Consider the following 13,888-nt stretch of genomic DNA (forward strand, 5'->3'; position numbering starts at 1 on the left):
ACCAATGAATAAAAATTAAATAAATACACGCATTATTTATTAATTGCTACTGAAGTTATTTCATGTTCTTTAATGACAACTGAGATATTATTTCCCAATATATGTCACCAATATTTTGTGGATGCCAACAGAATTTTAATTGGTTAAAGTCTAGAATTACACAATTAGGAAAAAACACAGTATCATATATGTTTCAAGAAAAATTAGCCAGCATTGCATAAGTTTCAGTGGAAAAAAAGAAATTGGCATCTGAGAATTAAATGATTTATTATGCAGAAGAAGTGCAAGGAAACTGTAAACTTTGCATGAGCAATTTGCAAATTGAAGGTGAAATATATTCATTCTGTAATTAATATCTCCATTGTAGTGATGAACACAGATAAGTGATTGGCCAAAATATATGAAAGGCATTTATGACAGAGATGGAATGGAGGCTATTATCTCTAGAATTTGACATGTGTCATTACAGTTAAACTAGACAGCATTTATAGTTTATAAACTATTTTATAATACTTACAGAAGGGATTTTCTGTTACCATCTCCTTTGTGGTACCCCTTAATAGTGAGTTATGTTCCAGGCATTAACTTACATCTTTCACAGTTTAATGTTAAATTTTACATTTTTTGATTCATGTAAGTTATGTCAGTTTTTCAAAGATTCAGAAATGTTCTTTTCTTCATGATGAAACCTAGGAGGCTGTCATGATGTTCTCCCTGAGTGCATTGTATTTTTTATACAATTTAACTGTCCTGAGACCTAAGAGAACATTACATTTTAAATAATTTTTTTTGTTTACTATTTTTATTAAAAATCAAAAGCTAAACAATGGCAATATTAAGTGAAAAATGTTAAACAATGATAGTCTGGTTTTCAGAGTTCCGTTCTTTTGTGTGCATCTCTTAATTACTAATTCTGCTTATGGCATTTAGACAAAATAAATATTAAAAATTATTTGCTAGGTCCAAAAAAAACTGTGCTAATAGTCTCCCGTAGGCCTTCATTATACCTTATAACTTCATGTTATACTGCACAGAAGCATAATTAAAAAATGCCAGAAGTCGGAACTCTTGAATACTTGCTTTTTTGGGATCAGAATGTAGCAGAATAAACGACCTAACAAGAGAGCATACCCAGGCCTTTTGTCTGATGTTCAGTTTGAAGATAAGCTATAAGAGGGTGTTGGCTGATTTGGGTTCTCTTTGACTGAGTTTTGTTTTTTGTTGGTTTGTTTGGTTCGGGTTTGTTTGGTTTGGGTTTGTTTGATTTTTCCTTTCGTAACGCTATTGTCCTGAGGCTAAAATATTACGGTCCTTTAGAAAGCTGTATGTGAAATTAATTTTGTGCTGTATTGTAATATTTTTGAAGAAAAAAATTAAGTATTAAATGACTGAATGGTGAATCCTTTTTTTGAGGTTTATTTTATTATTATGTTACTATGTTACTAAAGGCCATACTTTGCTAAAATGACAAAGAGTCAGAGTTTGAAGGTAAATTACTTTCTGGTAACTTTTAGGTCACTTCCTGACTCCTGCATAAAAATATCTTGTCACAGAGGAATATTTTTCTAGAATGGTATCTGTTTAATTTTATCCAGTATATTCCCTTTATGTATCAGTGTATTTTTCAGAAGATAAGAAACAGTTGGTAATATTACTGTGGTAACAAATATATGTGTAAACCTTCAGAACAGTTTTACATTTACATTTGGAGAAATATAAATGTAACAATTTCTAAATTTCAAGTAGTGAAGAATATAATATCTGTTGCTATTAAAATATCTAACAAAACACAAAAATAGCATTTCAATTATTGTTTATGCCAGGAAGTGTGCAATATTACAGAAACATAATGCTATACACAGGAGTAATATACAGTATCTTGTAAATACTTGTTTAACTATGTTTCGTTACGCTATTTGCAAGAATTTTCCCTTGCCTTATTTTGACTAAGCCATGAAAATCAACAAAAAAGCATCACACTCTTTATCTTTCACATGATTTTGATTCAATCAAATTTTAAACTCATCTGACTTCATAGGCAGTTCCCTTTGCTTGTGCTTTCTGTGTTTGTTCATCCTATTTTATTTTGTTATCAGATGTTATGCTGTCACCTAAGAAAAACTTCTTTCCGTTTTTGTTGAGTCTGCCAACAAGGTTTCTACTCTAATGAGTTCTGATGGTGATTTTTATGTGTGCATATTTATCATGTGGGTCCTTATTCGTTGGGCGGTTGTCCAAGCAATAAAGTGATTTTATTTAAAACACTAACTGGACATCAAATGATGATGACTTCTAACATTAACTACAGACTAAATTTTCAGATAATGTATGTGCATAGCCATGTCCTTGGTTATGTATACATTTGCGTACTCTGGAAATATCCATTTCTAAAAGGAGGCTTGCCTGTAGCTATCACATGATTTTAAATAACAATTTTGTATGTTGCTCTTTGGCTAAAACTTTCTTTTTGACAATTAATGTGTCTCTTTTTCATAAAGCTTAATGATGATAGTTCTGCACACAATGTAAGTGCTGATATTTTTACATGAATCAGCAAAGGACTAACTTGAAAATGAGACATTCTTTCAGTGACACTTCAGTAGGATTTTTCTCAATACAGAAAGATCGGATCAAGATTTAAGAAGGAACAACTGTGTCATTCAAACATGGATAGGAACACTTGTTGACTTCAAGTAACTTGCCCCTGGTGTTAGAGTTGAGCACTCTGCGTTCTGAAGTCTTTCATGTCAGATGAGGACAGTCCTTTTTCTGCAGTCTGTGAGCTCTGTGTCCGTTTGGCACACCACTGAAATATGAGGAGCATGAATTCTAATCAAAAATAAGGGTGCTACTTAAGACCTAAATCTCTACAAGTCTCCTGACTGGTATGTCTCTGGTATTGTTTTTGAAATAGGGAAGCAGATGATTTTACTAAATTTTCCAGAAAAAATAAATCTGTAACACCTGAATACAGAGCTTAGAAAACAAACAGTTCTGCTCACAGATATTGATGGTGGTTTTGCAAACTAAGATGAGTTGTTTGACCTTCTATTTTTACTCCTTGTATTTTTACTCCCTGAAAATTTTTACTCCTCATATTTCTACTCCTTGTATTTTCACTCCTTCCTCAGAGAAAGATACTTCTATTCCTGTAGCAGCCAGGAAAATTTAAAACAAGAAATTTAGGCATACTACTGGGAGGGGTAAAAAAAGAAAAATATGGCATGTGCAACATTATGCAATGGCTATATTGTTTAGGCACAGATGCAGAGTTTCAGTCAATTATCATCTTATTGTTTGTTTGTTTCAAAGTGTAATCCTTCTATTTTATGGGAGGGAGCCTGTTTTGGGGCTTTCCCCCTTAATTCAAAGGAAAACATACAGATAAGAGATTCAACTTTGTGATTGGGTGCTCGGGGTAAACTCTGATGTTAAGAAAAGATGCTAACATTTGTTATTTCAATGTCTTGTTCTTTTGTTACAAGAATAATAAGACTGCCTCTGCTTGGTACACATCTTTTAACATCCACCTATACAAGTTATAATTTTCTTGTTTTACAAAGGCACCTTAATTTTTCCTCACCTTTTGTTTTCCTTTACCTCTACTCAAAAATATGTGAGCAAAACTGAAGCTCTCTTCTTACATCTGGATATCAGACTATGTCTTGGTCAGTTTATATATACCAAGTATTTTATATGTGTAGACAAGCTTCTGGTTTGTATATGATGTCCCTTAAAAAAAAACAAAAACATGAAACAGCTATAAGCAGAATCTGGAAGTATTTGATTTGCATGTTTTTTAATCTGATTTGCTTTTTGATAAAGATCCTAGGTTCCACCTTATCACTTCTGTAGTATTTAAATGCATTCATTTTAAGCATATGAACTCAAACTCCTGGTTTCCTATCTGAGTTTTGGTACTAAGTAAGAAATTATAGATAAGACTCCCTCTACCTATTATCAAGACTGGATTATTGTTCAGACTATCTGGAATAGAAATGAATATTGTCTGAACTATTTGGAGGACACCAGGTTGATATTTAATAGGGGACTTATCATTGCTGTTATTTTTGGTAGGATGTAAACCACTCAATGCCACATCACTTTTACGTTGTTGGACAACTTCTGTCTCTCTAACCAATGAGTTTGTCCTCGTCTAATTATAGATAGAAGGGATTGAATATGCTTAGGCTTGCTAATCAAGAATCATAGAGTCATAGAACAGTTTAGGTTGGAAGGGACCTTAAACATAATTTTGTTCCAACCCCTGCCATGGGTAGGGACACCTTTCACTTGACCAGGTTGCAAAGAGCTCCATCCAGCCTGGTAATGTACACTTCCAGGGATGGATCATCCACAGCTTCTCTGTGGAACGTGTTCCAGTGCATCATCATCCTCACAGTAAAGAATTTTTTTTCCTAATACCTAATACAATCTGCCCTCATTCAGTTTGATGTCATTCCCCCTTGTCCTGTCACTACATGCTCTTGTGAAGAGAACCTGTAAAAGAAGAGATATCTGAATCAATTCTAATGAGTAAATATAAAACATTCTACAACATCTGCTGTTACATAGTTTTGTATTCTCAGACAGAACACGAATTCTCATCCAGTCCTAGTAAAATCTCTCCTAAGGAGGTGTTTCAAGGTAAAGATGGAGTACAACCATGCGGCTAATTCCTGCAGGAGGATTTATAGGTGAAAATTTAGAAGGAATAGAAAAGACTACTAATGGGACTTCCAGACCTGCTAATTGCAGCTTGACTTGCAAATCATCTGTGACCTGCTAAGAATTGGAGGGGATTATTTTTTGTTGTTGTTGTTGGTTTTTTTAATGTTTTTTCTTTATCCGACTTGTGCCCTCCATATGTCATTCTCTATGAGATAGGTTCTGTGGAAAAAAACATTTCCTCAGGTGTATTGCTTTGTACTTTGGAAACTTGACCCATAACAAGAACAGCATAAGAAATAACAGGTCCATTCTTTATTTCACTTCATATTTCACTTCTTATATGCTAGACTAACTTGAAGGTGTACCTCTTGACAAGTAGATGATAGCACAAGAGTAGAACTTTTCATAATCTGTCAAAGCTGAGAAGAGTCAATGTGGATCCAGCTAATTGCATATGAACCATTCCATGACTAAGGAGCTTAAAATGTCCCTAAGTCTCTAAATTCAAATGTAATATAGAAGCAACATAATACACATGTTGAAATGTAGCATTTTTTTGTATTTTTGTCTTTTCTACTGGGCAGGGTTATGATTTACTGTCTGCTTTTGTCTATAAATATAATTCCTGGTATTATTTAGACTGAAAATGTATACTGAATTTGATTTTGGTCTCTGAGGGAATATAGTTTCTTTCAATTGTGAGCAATTGATCTAAAGATGGTTAGCAGTTTAGCTGTTCTTAATGTATCACCACCACACTTGCCAAATGCAAAATTGATACATTTAATCTGTGTTCTTCTAGATATGTTATCAAGGGAGGAAGGATTTCTTGTGTATTTGTTAATTTATTTGCAATTGCATTTACATGCACATTCTTATTCAACTGTAACGGAATGACACTAAACCTCCTTATGAAACTGCAGGGACAGATCTATGTATAACAACACTGGCATATGATATTAAATCAAAACCATGCATGTAAAGCAAACATGTCAATAAGCCTAAAGTATAAAAACTATAATTTACTTAGGAATTCTGAGAGACGTTAATTCTAGGTGGGAATCAAAGAACAAGTTTTTGTAATTACAACATTTCTGGTGCAGTTATCACTGAATGAAAACTAAGAAATGGAAAGATCAAGGAAAAGAGAGATCTGGCAACCTTCACATAACTATTACTAAGGACATTTTGCAGCACAGTGGGTTTTTTACACTGTGTAATGTTTTATATCTGCAGATTAACTTTAACCAGGCTTGAACTAGTACTAACAAAAAAAATAAAGGACAACTGTCTGACTTGAAAAAGGGAAATCCACAGAGTAATTTAGTGAAGTCAAGTAAAGGTGTGTTTGTTCGTATTTATTTTCATAGTTTTGTACAGAAATAATTTTTCTCCAAGTCAGAGAACAGTTATTCTATCCAAAGACTTCTGCTTGCTTTTATTAATAAAGCATTACTTTATAAAAGCACAGTCTATCCTAACTGGTAAAGAAATGATAGGCTAGTTGAAGACTGCTACCAATAATCCATAAAGATTTGTCTCTCTGATTGTTACATTTATTTTCTATAATTATTAAGTAAACCAAAGACAAGTTTTTACATAATATATACTTTTGACACCTTTTTTGGTTGTCATAATTTCTTAATTTAATCTTTTCTGTGTATCGACTCCTGTATGAATCATGTTTTGTTTATAAAAGTCACAATTCCATTTTTGTACATGTTTTCTATGTAAGCATGAACTTTTTTAGTTAATTGTACTAAAATTCACTTATAGCATCAGAAAAAGTGCAGTCTAAGATAGAGGAGTAGGAATGCAGATGATTTATAAAAGTGAAAAAGTTTTAGCACATACCAGGATGTGCCCATTTTAGACTAACTGTAATGAATGAAAGACTGGATGTTGGACTGATTCTTTGGAGCCAGCTACTTAACTTTAGATTTCAAAAATTGCAAAAAAACACATGTTTTGGTTAAAATGAGGTGCTAGAAACTCAAAGTAGTCAAACAACATTTTTGATGGTGGTTTTTTTTTCTATAACAATAGATAAAGAGGGATTTATAACAGAAGTCAGGACATTGTAAGATGTTGCTGAGACTGCATTAAGAGTTATAGGAAAATGTGGCATTGTCAGAGCAGCAGTGGGTATGAAGACTACTGGATGGAATGGAGAGGCAATGCTACTTTTAGAAGAGTAATAGGGTATTGTGTTGGATTTTTTTCTTAATTCATGCACTGTGAAATATTTTGCTCCTTCTTCCTTTTGTTCCTAGTACTACCAATGTGTTCCCCCACAGTACATAGACTGTTTGACATGGCATCCTCTGCTCCTTTATTACTGTCATCTCTATCTACTATTTATCTTTACACTTTTATGGTTCTAAGAGACTTCTGGAGGTTGCCTCATCCAATCCAGCCATTCTCACAAAAGCCCATCTAGAGCTGGATGCCCAGGACCATGCCTAGACAGCTTTTAAATATTTCCAAGGACAGATACTCCACAACCATCTGGACAACCTGTATCAGTGCTCAGGACATAGCATGAAAGTGTTTCCCGATGTTCAGAGGAACCTCTTGGGTTTTGTTTTGTGCCCACTGCCTCTGGTCCTATCACTGGGCAGCTCAGAAAAGAGCCTGGCTCTGTCCTCTTTGTACCCTCCCCTCAGGTGCTTGTGCACACTGATAAAATCTCCCCAAGCCTTCTCTCTTCACATCACTTCTCTCAAAATGTTGCAGCTCTCTCAGCCTCTCCTCATATGTGAGGTGCTCTTTAGTGGATTCTCTCCAGTGTGTCCATGTCTCTCTTGTACTGGGATGCCTAGAACTGGACAAAGGACACCAGGCATGGCCTTGCCAGTGTTGATCAGGGAGGAAGGATCCCCTCCCTTGACCTGCTGGCAGTATTTTGCATTGTCAGCCTGCTTTGCAGAAAGGGCACCTTGCTGGCTCCTGTTCAGCATGGTGTCCAGCAGACCCACCAGGTCCTTTTCTGACAAGTTGGTCACTTTCTGGAATACACTGGTAGGAATACATGGGTTGTTCCTCCCCAGATGCAGAACTTTGCACTTCACCTTGCTGAACTTCCTGAGGTTCCCATTTCTCCAGCCTGTTGAGGTGCCTCAATGGCAGCATGGCCCACCAGCCACTCCTCCCAGTTTTGTGTCAGCAGCAAACTGTCTGCCCTGTTATCCAGACAACTAATGAAAATGTTCAACAGTGTTGTCCCTGGTACTCGTCCTTGGGATATGCTGCTAACAAGTGGCCTCCAACTAGACTCCATACCTAAGTACCTAGTACATTCATGGGCATTTCAGGAATAAATAATCAACATTTCAGATGTGCATGTAGTCATTGTAGAAGAAAAGAGCTAAGACTTTAGATTCAAACTTACATAATTTTGGAAACTATTAAAATTATTTGCTTATCCAGCAGCTACGATATGGTGCATAACAATCATATATTTTCCTAGATTATTGCCTTTAAGACACATATTCTCTTAAAAAAAAAATAAAATCTGCTTCATTGTGATTATTCAATATAGTGTATGACTTTGTTTGGGACATGCTTTTCAAATCCTGCTTTTTTGCATAATTCTTAATGACTTCTGTAGCTCCTAACATTAAGGTTTTCTAAACATTAGCTTGTCCTCTTACTAAGTGTCTGACTTGGGGCCATGAGATTTAACCTTTTCCAAAAAATAGAATTTAAGACATAGAGACCATGATCAGAAGATTGACTTAGTGAAAACACAGAGAATCAGACTTTTACAATTTTTGCTGTTACTTTAGCACATGAAACTGAGTGTTCAGCACTTCTTTATATCAGATCTAGCACTTCAATCAGAAACTTGGAAATAATAAGACATAACAGGAAAGCAACCATTAAAGATATCTGGTTCAAGTAGAGTGTTCAACATCAAGCAGGTGTAAGTGGCAGAGGATTAGATATTGTCTTGTTCAAAGAAGAATGTTTTCATTGTGAAAACTTCTGTTTTCCCCTCCATTCAGCTCCATTCCCTACAAATTTTCTGGCCACCATAAAAGACAATATTTTCTAGACAACTGTTGCCAGACTGTGACATACCCATAAACCAGCCCATCTTGTGCATTGATGAAGGCTACTTTCAGGATTGTGTGAAGGGATATGGATAATAATTAGGATATATGAATAATAAATTGATTTCTTTTCATATATGCACTACAATACTTTAGTTTAGCTTTCTTTATTTATAACAAAGAATTCTGGCCTTCATTAATTTTGGAGCTTTTGACTTTTATTGTTAGGTTTCTCTGTACATGTTATAGAAACAAAAAAAAAAATCATATTTTTATATATATGGGGAATAAAACCATGGAGAAACAGGCCATTGCAAGGTTTGGAGTCTTTACAAGCACCACACTGATCAGTATTTCAAGGGCTCATGAGCTTACTAATGTGATGTCATGCATGCATGTGGGCCAACACTGAGTGCAGAGAATTCCAGTAGGCAGGACAGACATTTGCCAGTAGCAATGTTTAGGAGAATGGGATCTAATTCCAGACATTTCTTTCTCATCTTTCTTATACCTTTCCATCTTCCTAAAAATGCAACCGTTGGCCTACGGAAAACCAATATTGTAACCAGAAATGAAAAGAAAGGAAAGCATCTCCACTGTAGTGTGGGAGTAGATATATAATTTCAGATTATAAAACTGCTTACCTTGAAGACAGAGATAGCAAAAAGCAACTCCACAGTCTCTGGTAAGATCTTTGTCTGTCTAGCTTTGCATCTCATATGCTTTTTCTGTTTTTCCCCACCTCATGTTTCCTTGTTCAGTTTCTGTGAATTTATTTCTTTCCCCCTATTCTGCCACTATTTCTTCCTTCTTGTTTCTTTGTCCAGAAGTATGCTGTTGGTTTGTTTTTTAATTTTTTGTTGTTTTTTTTTCCCTTAGCTGGCCAAGAAGAATGAGTCCTCCAGCCTCCACTCTTGCTTCTTCCACCCTTTATTTTCATGTTCCTTGACCTAATCTGTCCCCATTGGTAAGCTTCTGTGACTCAAAGGCCAGCTGTACCCTGTGGAGTTTCACATCCTGCCCTCAAAACATGAAGGTTGCTTCACTCCTGTGAGAAAATTTAATCTGTATAATTTTTCCCGATTCTCTGAAATTTCAGTATCATTTTGGCTGAAATGTTTTTAAATGATTTCTGCCCAAGGCAAACCATCAGCGTAGAAAATTTAATCCTAAATAATTTGTTTGGTAAGTTTATGAGTAACTAAAAATGGACTGTTGTAATGGGAAGTATTAGGCAGTGTTAAAAATAGGTTATGATGCCACCTTGTTTTAAAGTTACTGTCATGTATATGAATAAGTATATGGTTGAATAAATATTTTTCCTTAGATGTCCATATGCTATCAGTATTCATAGACACTGAATTTTAAGCAGCTGACCAATAACAACAGTCATATGTGACAAAGTATGGCTTTTCTAGAGTTAAACCTTAACTCCCAAAGTCAGTCCAGTTTAAGGGTACAAGTGTGACTTGCAGAAACTATGCCTAAATAAATTAATATCTCTCTAGGATAAGATAGGTTCATCTGAATAAAACCCTAGAAGAAATGTACCAAAATACTTCTCAGAAAAGGGTGTAAGCACACAGTCAGGGTCTCTGACCTCCTTTTTCCTGAATTATTCCATTTATTTCCTTGATTTCAAAATTTGGCATAGTTCTCTGTGTGTATGTGTGTGTGCATTTGCAGAATAGATTTACGTGCATATACACAAATTGTCATTTATTACCAACTTCATGGTTGCAAATGAGAGAAATGTTAAAAAGAGATGAGGTTTTAACCTTAATATTCAGCACTTAATATTCTGTTCATCATCCAAAAAGCAGTCCAGCTTTCAAAAACTATTTTGCATCCATGTATGTACATTTGCACATATTTGTAACTCCATCATAATTTAATTTGTTAGTATTACTACTCTGAAAGTGCAACTTTTATTCTAACGTAATTCTTAGCATTCTGCTATGGGATCAAAGCCTAAATCTAATATGTTAGGAGACAGAAGTGCAGTTGGTAAAGTCCGAAAAGGAAGTTCCATGAACTTTACCTTCAGACCAATATGAGAGGATTTGCCTAAATAAAAGAATCTTATGTTTCCAGTTTGGCATAAATAAGCCTGTAACTTGGAAGACAGCACAGGTGCCTCAATAATATTGCCAGTTCCACAAGGATTACTGGGAACTGTGAATGCATCTTTACCTAGTGTAGTGTCAAATGGTGGTAGAGACTAGGAAGCTTGAGTTAGATCCTTCAGTCCTCTCCTTTCTTGTCAAAGGACTGAGAATGAGTCTTTGGAAACCAGGAGCAGAGTGGTACATGGCAGTTCTGATTTTTATATTGATAAAAGAATGGGAAAGGGAGAAGGAAAGACTATTTTTTTTTTCTACCTTCTAAGAGGTTTTATACGTGGCACTGTATTTATGAGCCCAAGTGCAATGAAAGCCAACTAATTTAATTGCTTTCCTCAAAAGATTAAAAATCTGTCAGGGTAGATGAATTTTTCAAAACAAAATAATTTCATATATGGCAGTAAAAAGAGATTCACTCTGCTCCCACCACTTGGCATTTTGTTGTTTTACTTGTTTCCATCTCCAGATGACGTCTTCGCATGCTAGTGTAGCATGTTACTGAAATGCTGACTTGCTCATCTGCAAAAAGGTTGTGCTTAGGTGATGGGTCGTTTCTGTTCCTACTGATGATTACAGATAAAGGGAAGCAACAGCAGGTGGTTACATTAGAAAATGATACCAGTTGTGGTAATAATCTTACCTTTTTATTTCTTCTTTTTTTTTTTAATTGTATTTTCTCCTGAAAGCAGCTAAAAACAAGCAGAACAGTTAACACTGAGTAGCCTAAGAACACACAGTGAGCTAAGTATTTCTGTATTAGATTTTCTAATAATGAAATAGTTTTCATTGTTACTTTCTTCCTCACTCCCAAATACATTTTTGAACTTCTGTTTTAAGAGAATTTGGCTTTCCCATTTTTTTTTAAAAAGACTTTTTTTTGCAACCAGAGAAAGCCTCTTATGACACTTCTTAAATAGAGCAATACTGACATCCATTGGTTTAATCTTATGTGACTATTTGTTAAATCTCTTCTAACTAATGTACACATAACTGTCTACAGTATCACAGTGAAAGGATTGAATTTGATATGATCCAAGGAGGATTGTGCTAAGTCCAATTTGCTGTATTAGAAACATGAAACCAACACAGATTAACTCAATGAAAAGAAACACATTGCAAAATATGAAGTCCAAATACGATGACTAAAATAAAAGCAGGCATCACAAGTACCAACTGGGGAAAAATAATAATGGGAAATTAGTAGTGATGCTGAATTTTTTTTTAGAACCTCTGGAAATGTGAACATATCTAATTTTATATGAACCTGTCTTGTTTTGTAGTAATCATAAGGCAAAACAGTGAGGTGTGAGGAAGAATGTTACTAATCTAATAGCAAAAGCAGTTCAGTGAAGAAAATAATTACTCTCTGGTTTCATCTCAGTCCTCAAAGGTTTTCCTTTAACTTGGCAGCATGCTATTTTTTAAAAAATATATATCTTTTATAAACACTGCTGTAAGACCGCTGGTGCTACAAAGAAGTGGTTACATTTAATGAAGAAAAACACACCACAGAAAAAAGTGGAGGTGTTTTCAGTATTCATTATTACGACAAGCTAAGCAGATGAGGCTTAGCCTTCAAAGCCAGAGAGCCATTCTGGCAGCGAAGGGAGGGCGACAGGCTTTCACAAGAAAAGCTTTCCGTTTGCTGTACCCTCCCACCGCATTCACTTGCAAATCACTGTGTGCTCGGCAAGACTGCACTTCCCCGGGCTCCAACCTTCCTTGCCAGGGTAAGAGCTGCGGCTCCAGCTCCAGCAGCAGCAGCAGCAGCAGCAGCAGCGCCTCTCCCGCTCCCCTCCGAGCAGGGAGAGTGAGAGGTGTGTGTGTGTGAGTGTCTGTGCACGCTGCCCGTGTCCGTGTCTGTGCTGGTGCCTCCTGGTTTTTGGTGGTGTGGGGATTTTTCTTGGGTTTTCTTTTTTTTTTTTTTTTTTTTTTTTTTTTTTTTTCTCCTCGTAAATCAGAAGCTCTGAATGAAAACCAATCGGAGGGAGAGCTCCCCCTTAGCTTTGGTTCCGGACTGTCCAGAGTTAAGTGACGCTGGGAGAAAAACCGGAGTTAGATCCAAGTAGGATCAGTCTTAAAAAATAACGGGAGAAAACTGACCAAAAAAAAAGGACTCTAAAAGCTCGTTTTTCAGTTTGGTTGGGGTGGACACTACTTGACTTTCTCAGCAGAATAAAAGGTAGGAACCGTTCTTGTTTTCCTTCTGTTGATGCTATTACAGTCATTATATTAGAGCAATATGTTGTTTAATGCAATTCGTATATTTGCTCCACTGTATACAACTTTTTGCATTTTATAAATACGTGTCAGGAGTAATGAGACAAGGGATAGGAAATAACTGCTGTGCATTCTCTCCTCAAAGTAAACCAATATCATCATATGCGTTCAGGATTGAAACACCAAGAATTTTATATATATATATTTTTTTATTTTTTTTTTTTTCTCCTAGTGAGCAGGCTGTCTTTTGAGCAGCAGTTTCCATCTATAGTCAGTTCTGGCAAATTCAGTATGAGGGGAACAAGTCTAATTGAATTGAAAAAAAGCACAATGTTTCATAGTGTAGCAGTTATGAACATAACATGAAACATACACATATGTGCCCTCACTTTCTGTGTACCTGTGCAAGTCAGGTTTCACTGTTAATCGTTCTGCCCTGGGTTGAATTTCAGAATAATTATCCACACTCACAGAAAATGCTTTTTATGAAGGAAATCCCTGCGGAGAGGGATAGCAGAGTGGATACAGGCAATATACAGGCAATATTTCAAATATCTGTGCGGAGCTATATGCACACAGATGGGGAAAAAATTGCCTGGTTTGACATTTCAGTAAAGGGGGAGTGGAGGGAGAAGGGAAAACCAGGGGGTAGAAGGGAAAAGGTGGAGGAAGGAAAAATTCAGTCTGCACCTGTGTGAGCATTTATTGTCACTGCTGCAATAAAATCCATATTTGATGTGGTGTTAAATTAATTCAGCACAATACAAATCTAAATCCATGCTCCCAACTACTAACTATTGATGGCATTGTCAGCTGCAT

The 13,888-nt window shown here is 35.8% G+C and overlaps 1 protein-coding gene across 3 annotated transcripts in view; it reads left to right on the forward strand.

Annotated features, from left to right (window-relative positions):
- Positions 1–12,558: 12,558 nt before the first annotated feature.
- The window catches only part of CDH10 (cadherin 10), a 94,092-nt gene continuing 92,762 nt past the window's right edge, over positions 12,559–13,888 (forward strand). Inside the window, exon 1 of one of the 3 annotated variants that reach the window (XM_015619544.3) lies at positions 12,559–12,579. The gene's annotated coding sequence lies outside the window, so the exon portion shown is untranslated. The other 2 variants (XM_015619542.1, XM_015619541.3) reach the window with 2 other exon arrangements.

This window comes from Parus major, chromosome 2, assembly GCF_001522545.3.
Source record: "Parus major isolate Abel chromosome 2, Parus_major1.1, whole genome shotgun sequence".
Lineage (NCBI taxonomy): Eukaryota > Metazoa > Chordata > Aves > Passeriformes > Paridae > Parus > Parus major.